At 42.8% G+C, this 21,092-nt stretch overlaps 1 pseudogene; it reads right to left on the reverse strand.

The window, feature by feature from the left end:
• Nucleotides 1-16,862: 16,862 nt before the first annotated feature.
• On the reverse strand, nt 16,863-19,977 carry LOC140483460 (cyclic AMP-responsive element-binding protein 1 pseudogene; annotated as a pseudogene).
• Nucleotides 19,978-21,092: the final 1,115 nt, after the last annotated feature.

A 21,092-nucleotide genomic window follows, 5' to 3' on the forward strand; every position in this document is an offset into this window, starting at 1 on the left:
CTGTGTCTGGTTATTATTTTATCCTTAAAGTATTTGTAGAATCTCTTTGGATTCTCCTTAAACTATTTCCTAGAGATATTTCAAGTCCCCTTTTTGCTCTCCTGATTACCCTCGAGTATATTCCTGTAAAAACGTGATCCTGTACTCCCAATTCCGCTGCCTCTGCCATATCTGCTCCCAGAAGAAGCAATTCCACTCCAGGACATCCTAGAAAGGTTTCCTCTTTCAAAGACCGCATTTCCCTCCCACTTGATCAACAATGCACTCCAACGCATATCCTCCACTTCTTGTACCTCCGCCTTCCCCCCACCCCTCCAACCACAATAAGAATATAATCCCCCGGTCCTCACCTGCCACCCACTAATCTCCATTAACCTCTGCTATGTCCGCTACCTACAGTCAGACCCCACCACCAGGGATATATCTCCCTCCCCAGCCCTTTCTATCTTCCGCAGAGACCATGGGATCTTTGGTGCTGATGTGCTGCCCCACGGATACCTCAGTCACTCACCCTGCCAAATGGCCGAGTGAGATTATCACTAGATGGATAATCCAGACACCCTGATAACGTTCTGGGGCCCAGGGTTTGGATCCCGTCATGGCAGACAGTGGACTGTGAATTCAATAAAAATTTGGAATTAAGAATCTATTAAAGACCATGAATCCATTGTTGATTATTGCAAAAAAAAACCCCATCAGATTCGCTAATATCCTTCAGGGAAGGAATCTGCCATCCTTACCTGGTCTGGCCTACATGTGACTCCAGACCCACAGCAATGTGGTTGACTCTTTACTGCCCTTTGGGCCCAGTCAGTGACACCCTCATCCTGTGAATGAATAACAAAGAAGGTCAAGTCTTGTACACAACCATACTGTTCTTACAGATAAGTGATCTCTTAATAAATTTGCTTCTCAACTCCCTGCTGACTATTGGGGAAGGGGGGGGGGGGGGTCAACATTACCATCCCAATAAGGAGATCATCCCTTTCTTATTTCTCAGTTCCACCTGTATAACCTGCCTGGATGTACTCCCAGGAATACCCTCTTGAAGCCGAGTTGTAATGTTATCCCTAATCAAAAATACCTCTCCCCCTGCTCTGTTGCCCCCTTTCTATCTTTGCTATAGCATCTATACACTGGAACATTAAGCTGCTGGTCCTATCCATCATTAAGTCATGCCTCTGTAATTGCTATAATATCCCAGTGCGATGTTCAAAACCATACCCTGAGCTCCTCTGCCCGACCTATCGGGCCTCCTGCATTGAAATAAATGCAGTGTAACTGCTCATTCTGTGCCTTGCCCTTGTCTGCCTTGACTGTTTGACATCTGAACTGTACCAGTGTCAGACTGAGCTCTTCCCTCACTCTCTCTCTGGGTTTACCCACATTCCTTCACTGGTTTAATGCCTCCTGAATAGCACTAGCAACTGTTCCCTTCCAGTACCAGTACAATCCATCATTCTGATGGAGGTCAATTCTACCCCACAAGAGATTCCAATGATCCAATAATGTGAACTCTTCTATTCCTATGTCATTGATACCAATAAACAATAGCCTCCCCTCAAAATGGTTATTCTCCCCTTTAAGAATATTCTGCTCCCTCTCTGAGAAATCCTTATACAAAAATTACACATTCGAATAATAAACCTTACAGACATCAGGTCATCATAAAAGGATTACATGACTCACTGAAGGTTTGGGGAAACCTTTTGAGAGAATGCGATGATTCAAAGGAGAATTTTTAAGCAGCAAATGGGATTGATCTGGAACACAATACTCACACACACAATGTGAATATCCAGATCCTGATATACTGAGTAATTCAATCAGAGTTTAGAAGAATATTTACTGAGATTACCATCTGAATGTCCACCTGTAATATCCTGTAATACAAGTTTATAAAATCTGTCACTCTCAGTTCAAGTTAGAAACCCACACCATCCCCTCCTCGTGGCCCAGGATTACTGTACATATTACCCTTGAGGGCATCAACAGTCAACTCAGAGGGACATCTGTGGGTTTCTAGGAGATTCCAACTGGAGAGCTCATGTGACTGAACACAGCAGTTAGAACATAGAACATAGAAGAATACAGCGCAGTACAGGCCCTTCGGCCCTCGATGTTGCGCCGATCAAAGCCCACCTAACCTACACTAACCCACTATCCTCCATATACCTATCCAATGCCCGCTTAAATACCCATAAAGAGGGAGAGTCCACTACTGCTACTAGCAGGGCATTCCATGAACTTACGACTCGCTGAGTGAAGAACCTACCCCTAACATCAGTCCTATATCTACCCCCCCTTAATTTAAAGCTATGCCCCCTTGTAATCGCTGACTCCATACGTGGAAAAAGGTTCTCACTGTCAACCCTATCTAACCCCCTAATCTTTGACACATTGGAGAAAATGATCCAAGCGTCAGTGAGTTATGGGGAACAAGAATTACTTTCTTTTCTTTCATTCCGTGCTGCCGCTCTGCCTCATCAATAAGACATGGGTGTGAAAGGCTAATGCCTAACGATGGGCAAGTTGTCTCCATCCTGACCAATGGGTAGGAAGATCCTCCCAAACACTCCAAAGCGTATCCCTAGAAAGATAGCAACTCTGCCTGCTTTCCACTGCCTTCCCACTGCCCAGTGTTCCCAGTAAATGTTTGGAAGAATGGGAAAGGGGGATATCTCCTAGAAAAGGCATAACCGGAAAGGTCTAAGAGGATTATGAAAAAAGAGAGAGATGCACAGGAGAAGGGGGCAATAAGTTGCCAGATGGGGTGTAACTTGGGAAAATGGGAAGTTGCTCATTTTGGAGGAGTTAATAAAGAACAAAGTACTATTTAAATGGTGGAAACTGTAGAAAGCTGCACCACAAAGGGACCGGGGTAATTGTTCAGGAAACACAGAAAGCTACCACACAGTTACACCAGGGAATCAGGAAGGGGAATTGAATGTTTTGTTTCAAAGTTTTTCAGTATTAGAGTTTGGAGTCTCTACCTGAGAGTAATGTGTGGAAGTGCTGGTGAGACCACCATATCTGCAGGAATGAGAGCAGTTTTGGTCCGTTCAGATAAGGAAATGTGTCACTTTATTGGAGGCATTTCAGGGAAGATTCAATGAGATGATCCCTGGTTTGGAGGGATTATCTTTTAAATAAAGGCTGAAAAGGTTGGGACTCTACTCACTGGATTTTGGAGAAAGAGAGGTGATCTCAGTGAGACAGATGGGATTCTTAAGGGGTTTGGCAGGATAAATACAGAGGGAATGTGTCTGAGGGTAAATACTGAGAGGGGGGTCTGAAACCAGATTCTGAGTCACTAAATCAAGGGTTCTGTTTTGGATTCAAGTTTAAGGCGACACAGACGCAGGTACGGGTTTTCAGTAGCAATGGAGCTGGGGTGAGGTGGAGAGAAGCAACGTTGAAGAGATTGGATTTCCTGGTGTTGCGATCGTGTGGATGTCTGATCAGAAGGTCATCTTGGGGTCAGATATAACAGCAATATTGTGAAGAGTGTCGTTCTGCCTCAGAGTTCCCAGTGGGAGGGAGGGGCTCAGCAGAAAGGTAAAGGTAAGGCAATGGGTTTAACCATGACAATGTTTCATTGGAGGAAATTGCAGCTAATTGAGTAGTGGGAATGTGATAAGCAGTTTGACAACTGAGTAACAGTGGAGTAATGGAGAGGGATGATGGGGAGGGAGAGCTGGGCATCGTCAGTTGTACATGTCAAACCTAACACTGTTTTTGGATGATATCACCTCCCGGCACTATGTACGTGAGATACAGGAGAGACCAAAGATAGATCGTTGAGGGACACCAAATGCAAGGAATTCAGAAAGGAAAGGGAGAATGGAGATGGAGCAGGATTTTCCAACAACAGTGAGGTCAAATATCAGTTTTTCACAGAATGGGAGAGAAGGACATAACCAGAAAAGACCAACAGACAGAACAAGGAACAATATCTATGAATTGGCGAAGGGGAGTGATGAGGCGGCAGCAGAGGAAAGAGAGTTGGAAAGGGAGTTTAGTGAGATTAGGGTAAAGGGTCAAGGTGAGCTCTGATAAGACTTGACAAGACACTGGAGAAAGATGTAGGTTCAGGACAAAAACCAGGAACACCACGTGAGGCAGTTTGGCTCAGTGGGCTAGTGGGAGGGAGAGAAACAGCAGATCGGATTATCTCAGTCTTAGTGACAGAGAAACTCCATGTGCTCCTCACTCATTGTTGGAGGGGAGGATGGAGGAGACAGGGTGATGGACAGTGTTTTACAAAGAAACAAAACCAGGGTTAGTGATATTTAAAATGAGTGATCAAACCTGATGTATTTCGGTTTTATCCAGAATATTAAAACAAACGACTGAAGTCCTGGTTCGAATCCCATCTTGGCAGACGGTGGAATCTGAATTCAAGAAAAAAAAAGAACGTATTAGGAATCTGCTGATCTCCATGAAACCATTGTCAATGGCGAAACAAATCCTGCCAACCTGACAGCGGCCCAGCCAGCTACTCACTGAAATAATCACTGCAAAGTCTCAACACCGGAATGAAACTGGATGGACCAGTTGGCAACTAACAAGGCACCAGAAATTACAACCACAGAATCAGCCCTCTCGATGGTGCAACATCCTACTCACGAACATAAGGTTTTTGGTGCCAAAATGTGGAGAGCTGTCTCACAGACTAGTCAAGGAACAGCCTGACATAGTCATACTCACGGAATCATCCCTTACAAACATTGACCAGACACCACCATCACTATCCCTAGATATCGAGAGTGTGGTGCTGGAAAAGCACAACAGTCAGGCAGCATCCGAGGAGAAGGAGAATCGACGTTTCGAGCCTAAGCCCTTCATCAGCCTGACCTGTTGCGCTTTTCCAGCACCAGACCCTTGACTCTGATCTCCAGCATCTGCAGTCTTCACTTTCTCCTGAAATCTCTGGATATGTCCTGTCCCACTGGCAGGACAGACCAGGCAGAGGTGGTGACACAGTGATGTACAGACAGGGAGGATTTGCCCTCGGAGCACTCAGCATTGGCTCTGGAGACCAGGAAGTCTCACGGCTCCTGTTGATTACCACGTCCCGTCCTCTCTTGGCTGATGAATCACTTCTGCTTCATGTTGAACAACATTTGGAGGAAGCACTGAGGCAATAAAATGCAGTCAAACTTACTCTGGGTACAGGATTTTAATGTCCACAATCGAGACTAGCTCTGCAACAGAATTACTGACTGAGCTGCAGATCCTAAAGGGTATAGCTGCTCAACTGAGTCTGCAGCGGGTGGTGAGGCAACCAACAAGAGCGTAAAACATACTTGATCTCATTGTTATGAATTGACCAGCGGCAGATCCATCTAGCCATGACAGTATCAGTACGAGCGACCATCACACATTCCTTTTGGAGACAAAGTCTTGCTTAAAGTTGAGAAAAACCTCCATTGCGTAGAGTGGCACTATCACCGTTCTAAATGGGACAGACTTCGAAGAGATGGACGATCTCAAACTGGGTATCTCGGAGACACTGTGGGACATCAACAGCAGCAGAGCTGTAATCTGTAATCTCATGGGTTTGTAAATCCTGCACTCACCCATCACAATGTACAGGAAAGGAGGGCATGCCATGAGCAGCACCAGGCAGACCTAAAAATGAAGTGCCAACCTGTTGAAGCTATCAAACAGGACTATCTGCATTTCAAACAGCATCAGCAGCAAGCAACAGAGCTAAGTGATCCTCCATCCAGTGGAACAGATCGGAGCTCTGCAGTTCTGCCACACCCAGTTGTGAACGGTGATGGACAATTAAACAACTCACTGGAGGAAGCATCACAGAAATCCCCACCCTTACTGATGGAGGGGCCTCACACACCCATGCACCAGATAAGATGACAGCATTTACAGCAATCTTCAGCCAGAAGTGCAAAGTGGGATGATCCATCTCAGCCTTCTCCAGTGGTTTCTAACATCACAGATGTGAGTTTTCAGCCAGTTCGATTCAGTTTGAATAACATCAAGAAATGGTTAAGTAGTGCAAATTTTACGGGCCCTGCAAATATTCTGGCAATAATACTGATATCTTGTGCTGCAGAACTTACCACCCACCAAGCCAAGTACCGCTCCAGCACTGGCATCTACCAACAATGTGGAACATTGCCCAGGGATGTTCAACACAAAAACACAGGGCAATCCAACCCAGCCAATTTCCATCCATCAGTCCACACTCGATCAGCAGTAAAGTGATGGAAGATGTCATCAACTGGGCTACCAAGCAGCAGCTGCTCAGCAACAGCCAGCTGAGTGACACTCATTTTAGGCTCCACCAGGGCCACTCAGCTCCCGATTGTGTTACCGCCCTGATTCACAATCTGGCCACCAGCTGAATCCCAGAGGCGAGGTGAGTGTGACAACTCAGTCCCACTCCAAGATCACTAATTCTAGCTGATTCCACCCTCATCTCAGCTCATTTAGTAAAACTCTCATCCATCGTGTGTTATCTCCAGACTTCATTTTCCAAACACACTCAGGGCCAGCTTCCCACATTCAACCTCACTGTAATATCAAGAAAGTCTAAATCTCTGCTTGTTGATTTATCAAAAGGCTCCTAATTATAATCAACAGCGTACAGCCATAGAGATGTACAGCATGGAAACAGACCCTTCGGTCCAACCCATCCATGCCGACCAGATACCCCAACCCAATCTAGTCTCACCTGCCAGCACCTGGCCAATATCCCTCAATTTAAAATTCTCACACTTGATTTAATTCCTGACTGTGATAATCCCTAGCTCCCTGCACCACACACACTTTGAGACCTCGACAACCCATTTTCTTCGAGACTCCCAACCATTTGTTAATTTATTACTTTACCTGTGTGGCTGTTTCTACAGTTGCTGAAGCAGCATGGTCTGAAATTCGCAGCCAAAACCTCTCAGGTCTGCTTTCCACCTTTAAGACATCCCTCAAACCTGCTTTTTGGCAGTGCTTTTGGTCACCTGACCTAATATCTCCATCTCTGGCGTAATGTCTAAAGTTCTCAATAGCATTTTTGTGAAATTATAAGCATGATAATAAAAATACAAACTGTTGTTGATTTGGACATTATTTTCAAATCATCACTGTTGCTGAGTGAATAATCGATAATGCCACTTACCCAACCACATTGTAAGGAGCACCTTCACCACACAAACTGCAGCTGTACAAGAAAGTCAAACATCACCCTCTCCACAAGCAACAGGGCTTTGGCATTAATCACTGGTATCTGTGGAAGGAGAAACACAGTTGATGATTCAGGGAGAGCAAAATGGATTACAGGGAATGAAAATGGTGCAGAATTTGATATTCAGAAATGGAAGGAAAATACACTTGCTTCTTGGAAAAAAGAATTCTTGACTGTCAAATATATTCAAGAAAAAAGTAATCTGATAATAGAGCAGTACATGGTCAGGGGCTGGGCAGCAGTGAAAAACTCATTTACAAAGGGTCTATAAAAGTAATATACAGTAGTAAACAGATCAAAACTACACCCATGGTTCGAGACGGAGGAAGTTAGATATTGACAAAGTGGTTATGAGGGAGTCCAGAGGTGAATCAGAGCAGTCTTGGCTGCTATGATCCCAATGACTCTGTACTAGAGAAAGGCTGCACATGCGCCTGGCTGCACCTTGCCCCCTACAAAGATGGCGGCGGTGCACATGTCCAGTGAATCTTTGTCCCGAATAAAGATGGCGGCGCTCACTCAGGCCTGCAGCCGCGCTGAGGCAATTCCCCATTTACTGCAAACACGGGACTGGGACGTTCAAATTTATGTTTTCCGTCGTGCACAATTTGTTTGTGAAACCTCTCTGCTCATAGCAACACAGTTTTTATCCCATTTCCCTGTTTATTTCTTTCCTTACCGTATCCATAACTTCCCGAACATTCATTACAGCGACACTGCGCTGCGCGCGAGGGTGATCACATGGTTTAGTTTAGCTCCGCCCTTCATTCACTTTGATTGTTTGGAGGACCAACCTCCCCTAGGTCCTCCAGATCCGCCCACCGACCTTTCATTGGTCCAGTACTGACATCAATCACCCGCGGGTCATTTGTTGGCTAGAGCATGCGCAGTGCGTCCTGCTTAACTGATATGTTGGGTAATGTGATGGGAGAGTTTACTGAGGGTCAGAATTCCCTTTGTGTGAGCTCTGCAGTAGATTTCCTTTGTTCATGGAGGGAATTGCCTTCCCACTCATGACTGTATAGCTGTAATTGATGAATCAATGCCATCTGAATCAGTACATAAACACCCCATTTTCACTGCTTTTCACAACATCTTCTTTTGCACATTGTATCACACTCTTCTTTGAAAACAAAAAAAACATGAAACGGAGCCTCAAGGAGCAGGCGTAGGGCATTCATTCCCTTCAGCTTGTTCCCCCATTCTATCAGATCATGGCTTGGCCAACCCAGACCTCAACACTTCTTTTATACTTGATCCGCATAGCCCTCAACTGCTCAATATTTCAAAAGTATATCTGCCCTCTTTTAAAATAATTTGAGATAGAATCACAGATTCCCTACTATGTGGAAACAGGCCCTTCAGCCCAACAAGCCAGAACAACCCTCCAAAGAGTAACCCAACCATTCCCCTCCCACATTTAACTTTCACAAGTTTTTGGGCGAGAAAATTCTAGCCATTATCTGAGAAAAAAAATCTTTACTTTTCCTAAAATGAATGTTCCCTTATGTAATGTCCCCTGGTTTGAGACTTCACTGGTGCTAAAAGATCTAGTCAACATCTACCCTGTCAAGCTCCTCAGAATCTTGTTTCCATCAGATCACTTCTGCTTATCGATTCTTGATAGGCCAACCCTTTCGTCCTCAAAGCAGCTAAGTGAATCTTTTTTGAATAGTCTCCGATGTTGGTTTATCCTTTATTAAATATGGGAGCTAACATTGTATACAGTACTCTACGTGAGTACTCAGCAACAGCCAATGTGGTTAACCAATCCTCAGTCCATACTAATACATTACGCTGATACCATGAGCTCCTAAATTGTGCAATTAACTTTTATGTAGCACCTTATCATTTACATTTTTAAAATCCAAATACAGAGCATCATTGGATTGCCCTTTATCAGCCCTGCTTGTTATCTCCTCAATGAACTGTCATAAATTTGTCAAATACAGTTTCTCTTTCACAAAACCCAGTCTACCATGTTTAATGATAAGCTTTTCTAAATATCCTGCAATTTCTTTCTTTAATATTTGACTCTGTAGATTATTTCAGTAAATGTGCTAAGTACGATTCCCCTCTCTTAAATCCATGCAGACTCTGTCCAATCCTGTCTCTGTTCAGTAAGAAATTTGACTGTTCTCCAATATAGTTAGTAAATGTATCTGTATTTATTTTTAAAAACTGATTACTTACAAATGCTGGACCCATGCAATATCAATGAATTAGTGACTCTGAATTGGGGGTTATAATTTTTTTTGTTAGTTCCTTTTCATACTGTGTTATGCAGACAGCACCAAGTGATCACTCTTAATTGTGAGGAACTTTGAAAATAATATATTTTAAAAATGACATCCCAAAATGCTGCCTCATTAGTGTGCAAGGAGGATTTGCATTCAATAGTTTGCAGATGAAATTGAACAGATTTTTGCTGCATTTTGGCCAGACTGCAGGTTACACCAAAGTGGCAACTCTGTTGTCAAATTCTTACTTGACACTGCCCGAGGCGATACTGATGGGACTTCACTTTGCCATTCTTGTTCACCAGCTTTATTTCCAGGTTTAATCGTGTAATCATTCTAGAGCTTGTAATTTTAGACAACTTCTCTTTTAGGAACATATGTAAGTATCATACTGAAATGTTGCACTGAATGGTACCAAATCTGAAATTAGTCTCTAATCTGACCCTTCTACAAATGTATTGGCATAAGTCTATGCCAGTTATTTTTCTGAAGCCTATGATTCCTGATGAAGGGCTTATGACCGAAACATCAACTCTCCTGCTTCTCGGATGCTGCCTGACTTGCTGTGCTTTTCCAGCATGACACTTTCCGACTCTAATGTCCAGCTTCTTTGGTCATCACTTTCTCCTTTGATCAACAAAAATTATTCTTGGTTTAATCTTCTCAAAAGTGCAATAGGAACCAATTCATGAAATTCAGATATCGCACATTTACCTTAACTATGTGAAGTCTAAATTATTCTAGTAATTGAAACCGTGCTGACAAACTTGTGCAGTATCAGTGCCTCACCTTTACAGTGTTCCCAGATATCACGCAGCTGCAGTATTTTGTTTTGCACTCAGCTATATGATGTTCTCACTTGTTTCTTTGTGAAAGATTACAAAATTAACTTGGATGAATGAACTTATGATTTCTTTAACCAATGTTGGGAGAAAAAAATGTCAGTATTTCAAGTGCTGATAAAGTAAAATAAACTGATAATCAGTAGAAAGGGTTTAAGATGGATATGGAACAAATGCTGACAAATGGGACGAGATTAATTTTGGATATCTGGTCAGCATGGCCAAGTTGGACTGAAGGGTCAGATTTTGTGTTGTACAACTGCGACTTCATTCTCACAATTATTCAAGAAGTTAAATACTTCGAGGAGGAAAAGGAGAATTTATGCAGAGAATGCACTTGAAATGATGATTGAGGTATATCAAACTCACATTGTTTCATGACCTTTTCCTCTGGGTTCTTCAATGAACAAACTTGTTTTGTTATCTGAATAAATATGTATCATGTGATTTGTTCGCACAAAATATTAGGATCTGGTGAACTATTAAGAAGTGTTCACGTTTAAAATTTAGGTAGCGTGATTGTTAAGCAAGAAAAGGTTAGCGTTTTACTCCCACTGAATCATTGCTCTATAAAAGGTAACAAGCTTTTTATCTGTTCTGGGCACTGAATATATGGAAGTCAATTCTGAAGGAAAAAATCCTCGTCGGTAATGTTCCCACATTTGTGGAGTAATTGCTTCTGGTCACTCTTCAGGTTATAGAGGCTCGGAAAGAAATGAGTTGGCCAAAGTTAGGAACATCATTTGGATGGACTATGCTCATTGGGGAAACTTGCAGGATCTGTAGAAGGAACACGTGTTTCAGAGTGTATGCAATAAACCTGAACATTGTTATTTTTTTCACAGAGTTTGTGACCCGACTGGAGCAGCAATGAAGCTCGTATTGTTTTTTAAATTTCCGAGCTTGCCAAATTATTGTTGGTAAATGCAGGTGACTTTATCAAAGCACATTTCACACTCCCCAGCCAGGAATTTGGTCCCAATTCTGTCAGTCCATCCATTCCAATGGATAACAGGTATTTTAAATGTGAGCACTCCATTTAACTATTTGAATTGAATACTTCAGTGGTTACATCCTCTTGGATTTTTAATTTCAAATTACTCAATGTGATATTTTGTCCCCCCTGAATTTGCCAAGCACTGGGCAGTTCTGGAATATTGTAAAACATTTACAATAGATGCATTTACACTATTGAAGGCAACCTGGCAGATTTGAATACCATTCAGGTAGTCAACAACAATACATAAGTAACTTTATGAATTGCTTACTGTACACCAACAACACAAGCCAAGTATTAGTGAGACCACAGATTGTCTCCCAAGGATTCCCAAATCTAAACAGTGCATTCCAGATATGCTCACTAACACCATCTGGGAGCAGTCTCCCAAAGTGCTCCCAGAACTTAGAAAGCACATACACTACCCTCCAAAGATAAATCTGCTGTCACAGGCTTCACTCTTATTGAATACAATGGCATTCATTATCCAGTTCTTTAACGTGACAAATGAGCTTACAAACAATTTATAAAATACTTTAAATCCTGAAGAAATGTGATGTCAGCCCTTTGTAGAAGTGAATGGAAAGTGTGATGCTTGCTTGAACGTTGGCTCTATGTATCAGACTGATCTGAACCTTTAGCAAGATGTGGGATGTTTCCCACACACTTTGTTTAAAAAAGCAAAGATTATGCTCTGAGATTTAAATGTTCGATCTGGTTTAATAAAAACCCTTCCAAAAATTGAGTTTGACTTCAGCTCCTTTAAAGAGACATGCTCTTGGCCTTCAATTTTGTGACATGTGATCATTCTTTGGTAAAGGTGGCTGTGTGTAACACTGCAGGATGTTGTGCTGAAGTGCCTCATTGGGTGGAGGAGCTTTATTACTGGTGTAACTTGGCTAATTTTGAGATGGAATATTATTGTGAGTTAAATCTTGTTTTTAAACCGAGACGTGCTTGTGTAACTCAAGTGTAGAAACTATGCTCATGTTTGCAATGAACCTTTCACTTTTGGAGATTAGTATTTTTCCAATCTGTTTTGTAAATAAAGTTCACTATAGAAAGCACAGTGCTGGAGAACATCAGGTCCAGCAGCATCTCTGAGGGGAATAAAACATTGTAAGCTCCAAGTCTCATGACCTTTTGTCCGTTCAGATGAAGAGTCAGTGAACTTCAAATGTAACATTTTTTTTCACTTCACAGATACCCTCAGAACTGCTGAGTTTCTCCAGAACTTTGTTTCTGTGGTTGAGATCTCCAGCACGTACAGTTTATTTTTTTGTTATAGATCCTGTGATTTGACTTGGGGAGCGAGGGGCTGCAACTGTGACCAACGAGGATAAAACTCCCTAACCACGGAAAACAAACTGGTTTTTTATACTTTGCAAAACACGACTGTAAATAAGAAATGCAACTTTACTAAGTGTAAGAAGGCATACCACCTGCCTTGTCTCAAACTTGCTACTCATCTTTGAGGACTAACCTGTCAGAATTGTGTTTGCTCCCTTCCTTTGAGATCACAGTCCACAAATGTCCCAGTTCCAATTCCTGGGCCGGGCCCGGTTACCACATTGCAGTGGGTTGGGGAGCTTTGTGTCAGCCTGAAGTTTTTGTTAAGAGCAACATTGCAGGTTGAAGTTGACGGTTTTGCCTAATATTGTGTAATCAAACTTGGAGGAAATCCTTCCGCATGTATTGATTAACTGAGCTGAGCTTGTTTACATGCAGCCCTGTTAGTAGTGCTGTAATATTCTCAATTAATAATCACACAACACCAGGTTATAGTCCATCAGGTTTATTTGGAAGCACACTAGCTTTCAGAGCACCGCTCCTTCATCAGGTGATTGTGGAGGGCACAATTCTAAGGCACGGAATTTGTAGCAAACATTTACAGTGTGATGTAACTGAAATTATCCATTGAAAAATACCTTGATTGTCTGTTCAGTCTTTCATTTGTTCGAATACCATGATAGTTTCACTTCTTTCATGTGTAAATTACAAATCCTTTTTTTTTTAAAGTTGCATTCCTGACAGTGGCCCACCAAATCACTCATTGTATTAGTCACTGCACAGACTCAACAAAGAAATGAAACTGGATGGACCACATTGTATTTTCTCGTGCACTGGAAAATACAACCACACAATCAGCCCTCTTGACCCTGCAACTTCTGTCTCACTGTGGTCCAACAGCAGCAGCAGAACTGTACTCCAGCCCAATCTGAAATCTCATGGCCTGGTATATCCCCCACTCAACCATTAACATCAAGTCAGGGGAATCAACCCTGGTTCAATGGAGAGTTCCGCAGGGCATGCCAGGAGCAATACCAGGCATACCTAAAAATGTGGTGCCAACCTGGTGAAGCTACAGTGCAAGCAACACCAAATAGAACTATGTGATCAAACAACCAATGGATCAGATCTGAGCTCTGCCACACCTAGTCAGGAATGGTGATGGACAATTAAACAACTCACTGCAGGAAGCATCACAATATCCCTACCCTTACTAATGGAGAAGCCTCACACATTCATGCAACAGATAAGACAACAGCATTTGCAGCAATCTTCAGCCAGCAGTGCCAAGTGGATGAGCCTTCTCTATTGGTCCCTGACTTCACAGATGTGAATTGAATTGGTTGAAAACTCATTTCAAATCAGATCAAGAAATTGACAAGTAGTGTAAAGGCTATGGGCCCTGCCGCATTGTGGCAATAATACTGATGGCTGTGCTCCAGAACTTGCTGTAAATGTGTTGCTGGAAAAGCACAGCAGGTCAGGCAGCATCCAAGGAGGAGGAGAATCGATGTTTTGGGCATGAGCCCTTCTTCAGGAATGAGTTCCGGAATGCTGCCTGACCTGCTGCTCTTTTCCAGCAACACATTTTCAGCTCTGATCTCCAGCACCTGCAGTCCTCACTTTCTCCTCCAGAACTTGCTGCCCACCAAGACAAGTTGTGCTCCAGCACTGGCATCTGGGAAACATTTCCAAATGTCAGTAGTGTTGTTCAACACAAAAACGCAGGACACATTCAACCCAGCCAATTTCCCTCCATCAGTCCACACTCCCTCAGCAGTGAAGTGTTGGAAGTTGTCATCGATAGTGCTGTCAAGCACATGCTCACAATAACCTGCTCAGTGACACCCAGTTTGGGTTCTGCCAGGGCCAATCAGCTTCTGAGCTTGTAACAGACTTGATTCACAAACTGACAAACAGCTGAATACCACAGCTGAGGGCAACAGCACAGTCCCACTCCAAGACCACGATTTCGACTTCATTGATATCACCTGACCTCACCACAGTCTCAGCTCATTTACTGAAACTCTCTTTCATTATCTAAACCCACTCCTGACCAGCATCCCACAATCACCCTCCCTATAATCTTCAGAATATTGAGAACTCTACCGCCCAAGTATTCACTTGTACTTGCTGATCCATCAAAATGCTCCCATTTATAAGCAACAGCAATTTACTTTCACACCCTTGACTTAATTCCTGGCTGTAATCATTCCTATCTTCCTGCACCACACACCCTTTCACATCTCAACAACTCATTTTAGTTCAGACTCTCAATGATGTGTTTATTTTTGGGTTCAGCTGTGTGACTGTTTCTATAGATTCCAAGGCAAAATGGTCTGGAATTCCTACCCTCTAAGATCTGCTTTCTTCCTTGAAGTCATTCCTGAAAAATTGCTTATTTGGTAATGGTTTTGGTCACCGGATATAATATTCTCCATCTGTGGTCTTATGTCAAAAGTTCTCAATATTTTTGTGAAATTAAAAATGTGTTGATTTGTACAGATATCTTCTACTCTTCACTATCTCTGAGTGAATAATCTGTAATATCTCCTACCCAACCACGTCGTGGGAGCACCTTCACCATACAAACTGCAGCAGTACAAATAAGTCAAACATCACCTTCTCAACAGGCAAGAGAGCTTTGGCCTTGATCACTGGTATCTGTGGAAGGAGAAATACACATGATGTTTCAGGGAGTGCAATATGAATTATAGGGAATGAAAATGGTGCAGAATTTGACTGGCAGAAATGGAAGGAAAATCCACTCACTTATTGGAAAAAAGAACTCTTGACTGTCAAAGATATTGTGGAAAAAATAACCTGATAATGGGGCATATGGTCAGGAGCCGGGCAGCAGTGGACAATTCATTTACAAAGAGGTCTGTGAACGTAATAGTAAAATACTACACAGAACAAAAATACACACGAGAGACTAAGGAAGCTAACAAACAAGTGGACATCAAAGAGCCCAGAGATGAATCAGAGCAATGTTCACTTTTATGATCCCAAAGTCAGAGATGTCTAGCACAGAAACAGACTCTTCAGTCCAACCCATCTGTGCCAACCAAGTATTCTAACCTAACGTATTCGCATTTGCCAGCACTTGGCCAACATCCCTCTGAACACTTCCTATTCAAATGCCTTTGAAATGTTACAATTTTAGTTGCCCTTTAGGCTCCTTTTAAATTCCCCCCCACCCCCCACCCTAAACCTCTATCCTCTAGTTCTATGCTCCACCAACCCTTGTCTAGTTACGGTATCCATGTCCCTCACGATTTTTGTAAGCCTCTAAAACATCACACCTCAGCCTATAACACTGCAGCGAAAATGGCCCCAGCCTATCATGCCTCTCCCTGCAACTCAAATCCTCCAACGCTGGCAACATCCTTGAAAATCAATTCTCAAACCTTTCAAGTTTCAGTGCCTCCTTCTGAAAGGAGGGAGACCAGAACCGCACACAATATTCCAAAAGTGACCTAACCAATGTCCTGTCCAGCTCCTTTACTCAATGCTCTGACCAATAATGGGAAGCATACGAAATGCCTTTTTCGCTATCCTATCGACCTGCGACGCTACTTTCAAGGAACTATGAACCTGCATTCCAAGGTCTCTTTGTTCAGCAAGACTCTCCATGACCTTACAATTCAATGTGTGAGTCCCGCTCTGATTTGCTTTTCTAAAATGCAGCACCTCACATTTATCTAAATTAAACCCTATCTGCCACTCCTAGCCCATTGTTCCATCCGATCAATATCCCATCGTACTCTGAAATACCCGTTATCACTGTCCACAATACCTCCAATTTTGGTGTCACCTGCAAACTTACTAACTATACCGCCTCTGTTCACATCCAAATCATTTCAACGAATGACAAAACAAATCCAGAAAAAGATCCATTTCTCTGTGTGTGAATATGCTCTGTGTAAATCCTTTCCTTTGTCTCTCTACCAGAGAAGGCTGCACATGCCTCCCACTGAACTTTGCCCCCTACAAAGCTGGCGGCTGCACGAGTCCAGTTAATCGTTGCCCCGAATAAAGATGGTGGCGCTTACTCGAGTCAATCGTGAGATGAGGCATTGTCCCGTTTACTGCAAAAACGGGACTAAGTTTCAAATTTGTATTTTCCGATGTGCACCAAATGACTATAAACCCTCTCAACCCATACCAACACCATTTCCCTCCCGCTTGCTGCTGTTTATTTCTATCTTTACCAACGGCTCTCCGTCCACACATCCCGAACCGATTGCGAGGATGATCACGTGGTATAGTCTAGTCCCGCCCCCTCATTCATCCTGATTGATCGGAGGACCAACTGCCTCGCAGGTCCTCCAGCGCTGTCTCTGCCTTTCCATTGGTCCGCCTCTGACATCAATCACCCGGGGCCCATTGTTGGCTGGAACATGCGGATTGCTTCGTGGCTTTTGTTGCTGTTCATGAATTACAAGAGTTAAATATGAAAACACCATCTCAAAACCACCTGATGAAGAACCAGCAAATCTAGTGCTTCCAAAGAATATTGTTGACCAATAACCTGGTGTTCTGTGAATTTTACTTTTGTCCATCCCAATCCAACACCTCCAAGTCACGAATGAGGGAGAGATAACGTAAGAAGTAGGAACAGTAGAAGGCCGTCCTGCCCTTCGAGCCTGCTCTGCCATTTAATAAGATCATGGCTGATCATTTCGTGGACACAGAACCATTTACCTACGTTCTCACCGTGTCCATTAATTAATTACGTTTTTAAAAATCTAACGTAGCTTTAAAAACGTTTTCTGAACTAGCATCAACTACTTCCCTGGGCAATGAATTCCATAGAGGTCAAGAAGTTCCAGCTCAATTCAGTCTTAAATTTGCTGCCTCTAATTTTGAGGTGATGCCCTCTTGTCCTGGCTTCACCTGCCAATCGAAACATCTCTCTACTTCTGTTTTATCCATTGCATTAATTATTTTATATGTTTTCCATTCTTCTGAATTCTGATGAATATAATCCCAATCTACTCAGTCTCTCTTAAACTAAACCCCTCAACTCCGGAATCAACCTAGTTAACCTCCTCTGCACCACTTCTAGTGCCGGTACATCCTTTCTCAAGTAAGAAGACAAAAACTACATGCAGTACTCCAGGTGTGGCCTCACCAGCACTCAAATACAGCTGGAACATAACCTCTGCCTTTAAACACATTCCTTTCAGCAATGAAGGACAAAATTTCATTTGCGTTCTGAACTGGTTGTTGTACCTAGTGACCAACCTTCATGCAGAAGGATGCTCAGGTCACTCTGCAAAGCAAATGATGCAACTTTTTAAACATTCAAGTTATTTTATTTTTAAATGTTACTACAAAAAAAGAGTATAAATTTTATATTTACAATCATTCTACTTAATTTGACAGACCATTACCCACTCAATGTATCTACGTTGCTCTGCAAAGTTTCACAGTCCTCCGCTCACTTTGTCCTGCTAATCATCTTAGTGTCACATGCAAACTTTGACACCCTACATGTAGTTCCAACTCCAAATCATCTGTATCAGTTGTAAATAATTGCAGTCCCAACACTGATCCCTGAGGCACACGACTTGTCAATGATTGTCAGCCAGAATAATACTCATTTGTCCCCAACGGTTTGCTTCCTATTAGTTTACCAATCTTCTATCCATGCTAATACTCTACCGCTAATGCCATGCACCCTTATATTGTGCAACAGCTTCTTGCACAGCACCTTGTTGATGGTCTTTTGGAAATCCAGGTACACCACATCCACTGGGTCCCCGTTGTCCACCTTGCTTGAAATGTCTTCATCGAATTCCAAAAGATTGGTCAAGCATGACCTGCCCTTCATGAACCCATACTGCATCTGTACAATGGGACAATTTCTATTGAAATTCTCTGTTATTTCTTCCTTGATAATAGACCCAAGCATCTTTCCCACTACAGAGAATAAACTAACTGGTATATAATTCCCCACTTTTTGTCCACCTCCTTTTTAAAACAGTGGTGTAACTTTTGCTGTTTTCCAATCTGCTGGGACTGCCACAGAGTCCAGTGAATTTTAGAAGATTACTGCCAGTGCATTTGCTATTTTTCCTGGCATCTCTTTTCGTACCCTGGGAGGCATTCCATCAGGGTCAGAAGACTTTTCTATCATTAGCTCAATTACCTCCAAACAGTCTAAAACTAGCTGTTCCATAATAATGATAGTTTCCAAATCCTCACCTACCTTTGTCTCTTTGCTAGTTACTGGAAAGATATTAGCATCCTCCACTGTGATATCCCATAACTAAATGCTTCTTCTCATTTTCCAAAGGACCAACATTTAATTTAGCCACTCTTTTCTCATTATATATATTTATATAAACTTTTGCTCTCTGTCTTTATAGTCTGTGCTAGTTTATTTTTCTCATGTTCTATATTAGTTTTCTTTATAGCTCTTTTGTGGCTTTCAGTTGACTTTTAACGTTTTCCCAGTTCTAGTTTCACGCTGTTTTTGGCCACTTTGTACACCTTCTCTTTCAATTTGATTTTCCAGAATAGCAACCCGATTCTCCAAGCATTTCACATACTCTTTCTTCTTGCGACGGCACTCTCGAGCTGCTTCCCTGTTTTTCATGAGGCAGATTTCACATTTATGAGTGGTTTCTTCAGCATTCTGGGACTGGCTTTGCAGGACTGGTGAAGATGCCATAACCATTCCCTGGCCAGCAGTGGAGTTAGGAGTTGTACGGATCTTATAGTTTTGGACATCTTCAGCAGCTCCTCGTACAAGCACTTGGCTGCCTGGCACAGAAGGGCTTATGCCCGAAACGTCGATTCTCCTGTTCCTTGGATGCTACCTGACCTGCTGCGATTTTCTAGCAACACATTTTCAACAAAGATTTGCTGTCCATCAGGGCTTGTGCATACAGTACAATGGCTGCTCCAACCTTGGCTGTAGCTGCGTTGGTCATTGTTAGTGTCTGCAGTCCTTGCACTCCATCTGAACCATTGTTGGCCAGCTGAATTACTCCCCCGCTGTGTGATAGCAATGTATTGACTGCTGATAGTCTGATAGATGGGTGTCTGCATCGTCATTGTAGTAACAGTTGAGACAGACTCTTCTTCTGATTTTTCCTCATCAATTTCTTGGCATACCGGGGGATCAGAAGAAAGTTCATTCAGGATTTTCCTGAATGAAGACCGTCTCGATAGAATTTCTCTATGTTTCTGAGAGTCAGTCATGCTATCCACAGATTCCTGGGAGTCCTCACATTCAGATATATTAGAGATCTGAACAGTCTGAACTTGAGGGGACTGTATGACTGAGGACTGAGCTGCTTCGATAACTCCTTGCACTTTAACAGTCTGCCCATTCAGCAAATGCACTGAAGTTACTGCTGGACATGTCGTTGATTGGATCCCAGGCATGGTTACCTGCGTGGTCATGTTATATATTAATTATTCGGATGAAGGGACTTGGGGCATTCTAGCGAAGTTTGCCAATGATACGAAGTTAGGTGGACAGGCAGGTAGTACTGAGGAAGTGGGGAGTCTGCAGAATGATCTAGACAGTTTGGGAGAGTGGTCCAGGAAATGGCTGATGAAATTCAATGTGAGCAAACGCGAGGTCTTGCACTTTGGAAAAAAGAATACAAGCATGGACTACCTTGTAAACGGTGAGAAAATTCATAAAGCCAAAGTACAAAGGGATCTGGGAGTGCTAGTTGAGGCTTCTCTAAAGGTAAACATGCAGGTTGAGTCCATGATTAAGAAAGCGAATGCAATGTTGTCATTTATCTCAAGAGGGTTGGAATACAAAAGCAGCGATGCGCTACTGAGACTTTACAAAGCTCTGGTTAGGCGCCATTTGGCGTACTGTGTCCAGTTTTGGTCCCCATACCTCAGGAAGGACATACTGGCACTGGAGCATGTCCAGCGGAGATTCACATGGATGATCCCTGGAATGGGAGGTCTAACATACGAGGAAAGGCTGAGGATCCTGGGATTATATTCATTGGAGTTTAGAAGGTTAAGGGGAGATCTAATAGAAACTTTCAAGATAATACATGTTTTGGAAAGGGTGGATGCTAGGAAATTGTTTCCGTTAGGTGAGGAGATTAGGACTGGTGGGCACAGCCTTACAATTAGCGGGGGTAAATTCAGAACAGAAATGCGGAGACATTTCTTCAGCCAGAGAGTTGTGGGCCTGTGGAATTCATTGACATGGAGTGCAGTGGATGCTGGGATGCTAAATGTCTTCAAGGCAGAGATTGATATATTCTTGATGTCACAAGGAATTAAGGGCTATGGGGAGAATGCGGGTGAGTGGAGTTGAAATGCCCATCAGCCATGATTAAATGGCGGAGTGGACTTGATGGGCCAAATGGCCTTACTTCCACTCCTATGTCTGATGTTCTTCGGGTCTAATTTGATCACTTTCCTTAGATACCCATTGCCGAGTATACCTTTTCATCCAGTCCTTCCGTTTCACTGGAATATATCTTTGCTGAGCACTTTGTAAAATGTCTTTGAAAATCTTCCAC

Source organism: Chiloscyllium punctatum, chromosome 12 (assembly GCF_047496795.1).
Source record: "Chiloscyllium punctatum isolate Juve2018m chromosome 12, sChiPun1.3, whole genome shotgun sequence".
Taxonomy (NCBI): domain Eukaryota; kingdom Metazoa; phylum Chordata; class Chondrichthyes; order Orectolobiformes; family Hemiscylliidae; genus Chiloscyllium; species Chiloscyllium punctatum.